Source organism: Eutrigla gurnardus, assembly GCF_963514095.1.
Source record: "Eutrigla gurnardus genome assembly, chromosome: 5".
Taxonomy (NCBI): Eukaryota; Metazoa; Chordata; class Actinopteri; order Perciformes; family Triglidae; genus Eutrigla; species Eutrigla gurnardus.
In genome coordinates, this window is record NC_139919.1 from 3,822,374 (window position 1) to 3,832,218 (window position 9,845).

Sequence of the window (9,845 nt, forward strand, 5' to 3'; positions counted from 1 at the left end):
ATGATGAGACTGTGGTACTGTTAGTGTACCATGTGAACCAAGTAGTTCAGTCCCGTTTCTGTTTCAATTTGTAGCCTTGAAGTGTTTTTACTAAACCTAACCAAGTAACTTTGTTGTAGTTTTTTTTGTTTTCTTTGTTCATTCATTCAATTCAATTTTTTGTGTCATATCACAAAAAAGTATCTCAGGAGTCCCGGGGAGTCCCTGGAGGAGTTAGTAACAGTGCAGATACAGATTTGAATCAATTTATTTAACCAATAGTTAGCCACCTTAATAATACTAGCAGTAAGAGACCGTTCTGTATTTATGGAATGGACCCCCGGAGGAAAATAGGGAGGGGTTATGTCTTAATATTCTTTGTTGAGGGCTGGGTCACCCAACAATTTTTAGTCTGAGGGGGGGGGGGGGGGGGTTCCCTAAACTTTTGTCATGAAAACAGAAACATTTCAAATGTAGTATAAAAATACATCTCAGCAACACATCCATTTTTTAAAGTTACAAGTCGCTTTGCACAAAATTCCAGCCACCCGAGTGGAGCTGAGCGAGCAGGCAGTGAAAGCACACGGCGGCATTTTTATTAGAAAAGTACCAGTCCGGTTCTGCTTCGGTCCTGCTCATACCACAAGTCTGAAACCCAAGCCCCACCCAGAATCCAGCTGTGTCCTACACAGTCATTATCAGTATGTTCAGTCATAAAATATGTGCGCATACGTGCGTGTGCATCTTTATATATATAAAGATTTCATACAGAATATGTTTTATTGCTTTCAAGTAGAAATTCCTTTGTAAGATGTTACTTAAAAAAATCCAATGTAACATTAACTTGATATTGGTATTAAACATATTTAAATACATAATTCATGTTTTGTTATGAATGAGAATGTTATGGTATTAATCTGAAAGGTCAGACCATCTCATTTTACTCGATGGCCTTTGTACCCCGTCATGTGGCCTTGGTGGCCCTAAAAAAAGGAAAGTGAAGGCCAAATGGCCTTGCCCCTAAAATGACCAAATTCCAACCTTGATCGGCGAGTTTTTGCGACTGGAGCAGATGTTCGTCACAAGATGTTCTTGATGTGAAATATTAATAACTGACCATTTTCCGTTCATATTAATTCTGCCATGTCGATTGCAGGTTCATGTTAAAATAAATTATATCGCCGGGTGGGTTATGCATAAAGTGATCAGAGGTCCGAAATCCTTCCGTTGGGTCTTAAAATAAATAACGTACAGTCCCTAAGAGTAAAAAAGGACCATGGTGCAGTCAGGATCCACCATGATCCAGGAAAACCTGCAAGACGAGAAGGCACAAGGACTTGGGGAACGCATACAGGGAGAGAGAGACGGGCTCAGTGTGTCATTATAAATCCCTGCAGTCTAGGTCTGTCCTGGCCCTCACTATAAGCGTTGTTAAAAAGGAATGTTTTAAGCCTAATCTTAACCCTTGTATGGTGTTATTTTTGTTACTGAGCCAATGTTTGTAGGTATGGTGGACCCACCTCATTATTGGGTTTTTAAATCAATACAGCCACAATGTTTCATGTAAAATGACTTAATGATGTTTACTTTATCTCAATTATACGATGGCATATTAAGGCCAATTGGCTGTGTGTGTAAAGCGTGTATAAAAGAGCAAATAAAAAGAACTGTCAACCCTGTGTCCCTGCATTCGCTGGAGCTGTAAGACCCCCGGGTGGCAAGGGTCTATGCCACAACAGTATCATTTAATGAGGTCGTCCACTGCAGTCATCATACAGTGACATACGGTAAGTAAGGTTTTTTCTATTACCTTGTTATTTTGTGAATTTTTTCTCTCATATTTTTGCTATTTTTTCTCAGAATATTGACAGAAATGTGATCTTCTACTTCATCGTCCTACTCTTCATCAAGCTTCTCTCTCTTCATCATATATCAGTCACTCCCAGCAAATAATCTTGATCTTGCCATCCTGATCGATTGCAATAAGGAGCCACTCAAGCAAAGCTGTTTATTAGTTGTGTTCGGCCACCATTTGTAGCTGGGATACTGTGTGAGAAAATGTAGAATAGTTCCCCCATGACAGAAGGTAAAAAATGTGTGGGAATGTTGGACCAGACGGGTGTAGGTGCTAGACATAATACAACTTTATGCAGGAATAGCAGAGTAGTTAGACAAAACACACACGTGGACACACACACACACACACACACACTCTCATAGCAGGCACAGGTAGGATGAGGGCAGAGTGGAGGTATACAGCATTTACAATTCCCACACTTTTTTTTAACCCTCGGGTAGTAGCACCAAACACTAATAATAATGTAATATAAATGTGTGGAGGGGTACAGTGTGTAGTCATTGAAAACATTTTCTTTGATATGTTCTTCCCAGAAAATCCAAGGCCAAAGAGTCTGAATATATATATATATATATATATATATATATATATATATATATATATATGGGTCCCATAGACCCAAACACCACGAATTGTTAGATGTGGGAACGGTGTCTAGCCCCGGAAGAACCGGAAGACGGTTCCATAGAAGAGGAGCTTGATGACTGAAAGCTCTGGCCCCTGTTCTAATTTTGGAGACTTTAGGAACTAAAAGTAACCCTTTATTCTGAGAGAGTAGTGCTCTAGCAGGACAGTGGGGTTTAATGAGCTCTTTAAGGTATGATGGTGAAGAGAAGCTCATACAGGAGAAATGTGATCCCTTTTTCTAGTTTTAGTTAGAACATGCGCTGCAGCATTCTGGACCAGCTGGAGAGCTTTAATAAATTGAATTACATATTTCAAACTGTTGGAAATTAAGACCATATACCTTTCCCAAGTAATTGAGAGTGTATTTAAGTTTGGGAACATAGGACTGTTTCTGTGATCTCTTGATGAAGCCTTTATGGTGGGCAGATGCACATGAATGTGAATCATTAGTGTTGATAGTGAAGGGACTTGTTTGTCATTCGCTAGTCATGTGACTCGTTAACATCAATGACACTCATTTCCTAAACCAAACTAAGTGGTTTTGTTGCCTCAAACGAGAATAAAAGTGAAGAAGAAACAGAAAGCTGATGTTTTAAAAGAACATCACAACTTTGTACTTTCCATTCATCATTGCATTTTATTTTCAATTAAACTGAAATGTTCTATTTCCATGTCATTTTCTATGACAATTAAATGAAATACATTTGTAATTTACAAATTACATTGAAGCATACATTATATTCTGTATTGACTTCAGTGGGAGGATCTAGGTGACCAGACAGAAAGAAAAACTGTTTTTGGAACGCTTTAAAGGTTTGATCCAGTTAGAATAAAGACAAATACATGGTAAGTGGTAATCCTGAGATTCTTGCTCCCCAGAAGTTAAACCACTTTGGACACGCTGGTTTTACGCCTTATCCTCCAAATAATGATTTCCCATTTCTATGTGAAGCTATCCAGACACTTGGGAAGAGTAATGTTGTGTGTTGAGGGCTGTAATCTGTAAGCCTTAGGGCTGGTGTCCACATAGCATTGTTTTGCCAGCATCTTTTTTCAAATGTTCTCAACAAGGACAGCGTGTATACGTCTGCATGCATCCACCTGGAGAAAAAGCACTACAGCCAGCATCCTTTTTCTGAGCTTTTCAGAAAAGTGCTGGTGACATCACTGTAGAGAATGGAGGAGAAGCTTGTTTTGTCTGTCTGTCCTGAGCTGTATAGGTCCAACAGACAGCATCATAACAAAGACTGAAGAGCCATATTGAATTTGTTGTGCTTTTATGGCTGTACGTAATCGCAGACAGATTGTCCTCCTCACTGAGTGAGGTGACAAGCTTATCGTAGTTTATCATCAGTATGAAGCAACATTCTCCGATTGGTGTAAATCACAAATACATACAATTAGATGGTAGCCCAAAAAGATATATAAAAGCAAAGGCATGATGCTAGCCTATTATCTAGCAGTGGTTAGAGTGGTTATATGTTGTAAAAATATGACTGTTATGGATGGATGGATGGAAACATTTAATAAAGCTATCAGTGCTCCCCAACACCCTGTGGATGCTTTTATACCAGAAAAAGACTATGTGGATCCTTACTGACTTTTTTTGACACAGCTGTTTTTCTATGTTGGAGTTCATCCAGGACCATTATCTCTCTCAGGACACAATAAGGCAATGTTGACATTGAACCTTGGAATAGCTTTTAGAAGTAAGGTGTTTATCCCTCCAGTCAACTTCCACGGACCTTGCCCATCACAGCAGAGACCCTTGAAGCTGTTCTGGAGGCTTGAGACCAGAGGCTTGCAGCCAGTAAAGGAAGTGACCATATTTGGACTGTGGAGGAGCGACGGGTGGATCTGACGAACACAAGCAAGCATTTACATTTACATTTACATTTAGGTCATTTAGCAGACGCTTTTGTCCAAAGCGACTTACAATAAGTACATTTGTCAAAAGAAGGAAACAAAGAAACCACGACGTATCATTGCCGATGCAGTAAGAGCTAAAAATAGAACAAGTGTTAGGTCCTCATCTGAGTAAAGTAGTACTTCAAGAGCAACAGTGCTACGATCTGAGTGCTATAGGTAAGGTTTTTTTTATTTTATTTTTTTTGCGGGGGGGGGTGTCGAGGGAGGGTGTTAGTGGGTCATGCTATGTAGAGTCGAGGTGAAGTCTGAACAGGTGAGTCTTGAGCCTTTTTCGGAAGATGGCAAATGACTCTGCTGTCCTGACATTGGTCGGGAGTTCGTTCCACCACTGAGGCGCCAGAACAGAGAAGAGTCTGGACTTTGCTGAGCGACATTTGTTTGATTTCAGCGATGGTGGTACCAGCCGGCCAGCTGAAGTAGAGGAGCGGAGTGCTCGCTTCGGGGCATGAGGTTTGACCAGTGTTTGAAGGTAGGCAGGTGCCGTTCCATTGATGGCCCTGAAGGCCAGTGTCATCGTCTTGAATTGGATGCGTGCTGCAACAGGGAGCCAGTGGAGGTCACGGAGGAGGGGGGTCACATGGGAGAATTTGGGTAGATTGAAGATAAGGCGTGCTGCAGCGTTCTGGATACGCTGCAATGGTTTAATCGCATAGGCCGGGAGTCCGGCCAGGAGAGAGTTGCAGTAGTCAAGGCGGGAGATGACCAGTGCTTGGACCAAGAGCTGCGTTGCATCCTTTGTGAGGAAGGTCCGAAACCTGCGGATATTGTAGAGGGCAAATCTGCAGGATCGGGCCACAGCAGTGATGTTGGGGGTGCAGGATAGTCGGTCATCGAGGATTACACCCAGGTTCCTCGCAGTTGAGGAAGGAAATACTGTGATGCCCTCAACAGTGACCGACAGGTCCATGCGAGGGCAGTCTTTCCCTGGGATGAAGAGGAGTTCGGTTTTATTCAGGTTAAGCTTGAGGTGATGTGCAGTTGTCCAGACAGAGATGTCAGCCAGACAGTCCGAGATGCGAGTTGCAATGTGAGCGTCAGAGGACGGGGGAAAAGAGAGGAACAGATGGGTGTCATCAGCGTAGCAATGGTAGGAGAATCCATGCGATGTGATAACAGAACCTAGTGATCTGGTGTATAGTGAGAACAGAAGCGGTCCTAATACTGAGCCTTAAGGGACACCCGTGTCCAGAGAGCAGGGTTTGGACATAGAGCCATTCCATGTGACCTGAAAGGTGCGGTTTGTCAGGTATGATGTAAACCAGGTGAGAGCAGAGTCGGTTATGCCAAGTTCAGCCAGAGTGGAGAGGAGAATTTGGTGGTTGACTGTGTCGAATGCAGCAGATAGGTCAAGGAGAATGAGAACGGAGGAGTTGGATGATGTTTTGGCCTCTCGCCGGGACTCGGTCACCGTGAGGAGGGCCGTCTCAGTGGAGTGGGCAGTCCTGAATCCTGATTGGTTAGGGTCTAGGAGGTTCTTCCGCAAGAGATAGGATGACAGTTGGTTGTTGGCAGCACGTTCCAAGGTTTTAGAGAGGAATGAAAGAAGAGATACAGGTCTGTAGCTTTGGATGTCAGTAGCGTCAAGGGTGGGTTTTTTCAGGAGAGGCTTCACGATAGCGGTCTTAAAATCCGCTGGAATGACACCTGAGGTGAGGGAGGAGTTGATCAGGGTGGTGAGGAATGGCAAGATGTCGTGTGAGATGTCCTGGAGAAGAGAGGAGGGAATCGGGTCAAGGGAGCAGGTGGTGGCACGGTTAGATGTAACAAGTGCGTGAACGTCTTCAGAGGTGAGGGGGCTAAAGCTGGTAAGACCATCCGAGTTGAGAGTTGGGGGAGATGTCTTCTGGGAGGGAATAGGCGTGAATGAGGAGCTGATGTCATTTACTTTCTTGGTAAAGTAAGTTGCAAAGTCATCGGCAGTAAGGAAGGAAGGGGGCGGAGGGGTAGGAGGGGTGAGGAGGGAAGAGAACATGGAGAAGAGTTTCCTGGGGTTGGAGGCAGAAGAGTTGATCTTTGCCAGGTAGAAGGCAGATTTAGCTGCCGAAACAGTTGAGGTGAAGTCAGAGAGGAGGAGGTGGTAGTGAGCAAGGTCCTCGTGCTGTCCCGATTTCTTCCATTTTCTCTCTGACGCTCGCAACAATGATCAAGCAGCAACCTAACTGGATCTGGATCCATCTGGATGTGAGGCTGATAACAAAGTTAGCTTCATAATTCAAGGTCAACTTTACAGCGTTGCGTAAGTGTTGAAGTAATCTAAGTAGCTAAGTCATCTAACACTGCATGAAAAGTGGGATTTTCGTCAGTTAGCGGCCCTGTAAATTGACGTGGAAGTTCAGGTTTACGACTGCAAACGGCAATTTGCAGGAAACACCGAAAACTGACGTAAATTGCCGGGAATTGACGTGGGCCTTGCTTGGCAGTTGTCCCCCCATGACCCCCCTCCCCGTAATCCTAGGGGAGGCTTTAACATGTAAATGAAAATGCTGTGAGCTATACAAATGCAAATCAGGGTAGCAGGGGGAGTTTTCCCCCAGGTGACATTTTTCTGAAAGGTGTTAACTTCATTTCATCTTCATTCAAAGATATAACTTAATTTCATCTTCATTCAAAGATACACAAAACAATTTGCTTCAACAATTACTTTTAATCAGGCTTTGCCACAAAGGTAAAATGTACATTCATGCAAACAACATCACAGTCTCCTAGAGCTCAACCACTGTGCATAGTGGCATGACTACAGTGACCCTTTCTGTGCTTAAATGCACAGTGGATGTGTTAACCACACATCTCCCAGCAATGCGCTCAACAGGCAGAAATGATGCTGGGTATGACGTGTCTGTTCCCTGCAAGCTCCAAACTTCTATTGGCTTTCCATAAAAATGTCTGTCCGGATGGGGATGAAGCCAGGAAACTTGCGCAGTAACATGTTTAAATGCAGTACCTTTTGACACAACATTAACAACTATAAACTGCTTTATAATGGCTGGTCGTAGTTCTGCTAGAGGGTCAAGGATGGGTTCATAGATCATAGGCTTGTGTTAGAAATGCCATACTAACGTCCTACTCGTACTTAATTGTGACGTAAATTTGAGTACGTAGTGCGTTCACATACAATAGTATGTGAATTTGTGCACGCGAGAAATGCCCGGATGTATACTGCATTGGCAAGAATTTCAGAGTATACAGCGGACCTTGCTAAATCTACTCAACTTCCCAAAATGCATTGCGGCTCGTCTGACTTCACAAGTTTTGGATAATGGCGGACGACTGCGGTGATTCTGGCGAGGAGCCCGACACAAACCGCGTACACATGTAAGTATACTGTAACATGACTTTTACGTTTCCAGCTGACTTTTAAATCGTATTGATAATGAACGTTACTTTATTGTTGTTGGCATTGTACGTTAACGTTACGAATCGAAGGTCCTTCCAGCCGGCTAGCCTACTGACGCTAATTTACCATTTAGGGGTTAGCGAGCGCAAGCGAAGCGGAAAATGTGCCGTTTTTACCGACGTTAACTAATAATATAGTGCTTATGTTAAACCGTGGTTATATATTTACTAACGGTGATTAATAACGCCGTGCACCGTTGTCCGTTAAAGGGACTGATGCAGACACCGGGCGCCTCATTCAGTGGGGGGAACGAGGCGGAGACGTTCACGTTCACCGGCAGCAGGGATGCTGCTCTGAGAGGCTTCACTTAAGAAAATGTGGTTTAAATGTTATAATTCTTATATCCAGGACTGCTGGAGACTCTCAGGATGTCCCAGGACTGCTGGAGACTCTCAGGATGATTGCGGTAAGAATATGTTCGGTGACTGCTAGCTAAGCTAAAATTAGCAAAGTAAGCCCAAGCTAAAAGTAGCTTAAAAGCTAATAGTCCAAGCTAAAAGTAGCATAGTAGCCTTGTAAAAGAACAAGAGAGAGGAACCAGTGTAACGTTAAGTTGCTTTGTTAAGTGTACGTTGTTGGTCTTTTACAGGAAGCAGTACGCCGTCTTCACAACTCGGAGACGAATTGTAGGCGCTACGAACCGGAGCAAGGGTACGATTTAAAGAATATGCTTTCATTCTGCTGTATAAGGGAATAGATGCGTTAACAGTAGATACCGATCTTAACTGTTCATTTTGTTTTCACAGACGAACCTCGCCTCATAACGAAGCTGTGACCTCTTACTTGCTCGGAGCTTTGTCCGCAAGTCCGGATTTCTATGACGCTGAATTACGACGCCATTGTGTGTAAGTAACTTTTACTGTTTTCTTCTTCCTTGTTTTAATTTTACTGTGACTTAAGTTTTCTTATTCATACCACTCATTTAATTGTTTTCCAGCTGCCTGTAAGACATACTATGAAACGGTACGCAGGAGCTTCAGACACACACAGCCTGATCTCGCATCGCAGGCGGAAGCTGTGAAGAGGTCAGCTCGGAGTCGTTCCAGGAGAAAGAGGGTAAGACTTATTAGATCCGTTTTTGGTCAATGTGACCAAACCTACCTAAACCTATTTTCAGGTGCATTAATAGATGTGTTGTGTTGTGTCCATGTGCAGTGCATCGCGCAGTAATGATTGTCTTTATTGATTGTGCATGCTTCGTCCATAACAGATGCCTGCCCATACCATAACCCCACCACCACCATGGGCCACTCGATCCACAACATTGACATCAGCAAAGCGCTCACCCACACGACGCCACGCACGCTGTCTGCCATCTGCCCTGAACAATGTCAACCGAGATTCATCCGTGAAGAGAACACCTCTGCAACGTGCCAGACGCCATCGAATGTGAGCATTTGCCCACTCAAGTCTGTTACGGCGACGAGCTGGAGTCAGGTCAAGACCCCGATGAGGACGACGAGCATGCAGTTGAGCTTCCCTGAGACGGTTTCTGACAGTTTGTGCAGAAATTGTTTGGTTATGCAAACCAATTGTTTCAGCAGCTGTCTGAGTGGCTGGTCTCAGACGATCTTGGAGGTGAACCTGCTGGATGTGGAGGTCCTGGGCTGGTGTGGTTACACGTGGTCTGCGGTTGTGAGGCCGGTTGGATGTACTGCCATATTCTCTGAAACGCCTTTGGAGACGGCTTATGGTGGAGAAATGAACATTCAATGCACGAGCAACAGATCTGGTTGACATTCCTGCTGTCAGCATGCCAATTGCACGCTCCCTCAATGCTTGTGGCATCTGTGGCATTTTGCTGTGAGACAAAACTGCACATTTCAGAGTGGCCTTTTATTGTGGGCAGTATAAGGTACACCTGTGCACTAATCATGATGTCAGATCAGCATCTTGATGTGGCACACCTGTGAGGTGGGATGGATTATCTCAGCAAAGCAGAAGTGCTCACTATCACACATTTAGACTGATTTGTGAACAATGTTTGAGAGAAATGGTAATATTGTGTATCTGGAATGAATTTTAGATCTTTAAGTCCATCTCATGAAAATTGGGAGC

General features: G+C 43.7%; 1 long non-coding RNA gene across 1 annotated transcript; it reads left to right on the top strand.

Moving 5' to 3' along the window:
• Positions 1 to 7,649: 7,649 nt before the first annotated feature.
• On the top strand, positions 7,650 to 8,834 carry LOC311013352. Its single transcript, XR_014597121.1, has 5 exons — positions 7,650 to 7,705; positions 8,136 to 8,193; positions 8,377 to 8,438; positions 8,534 to 8,632; positions 8,725 to 8,834. It is a non-coding gene; the product is annotated as an uncharacterized lncRNA (long non-coding RNA).
• The last annotated feature ends 1,011 nt before the right edge of the window (positions 8,835 to 9,845 follow it).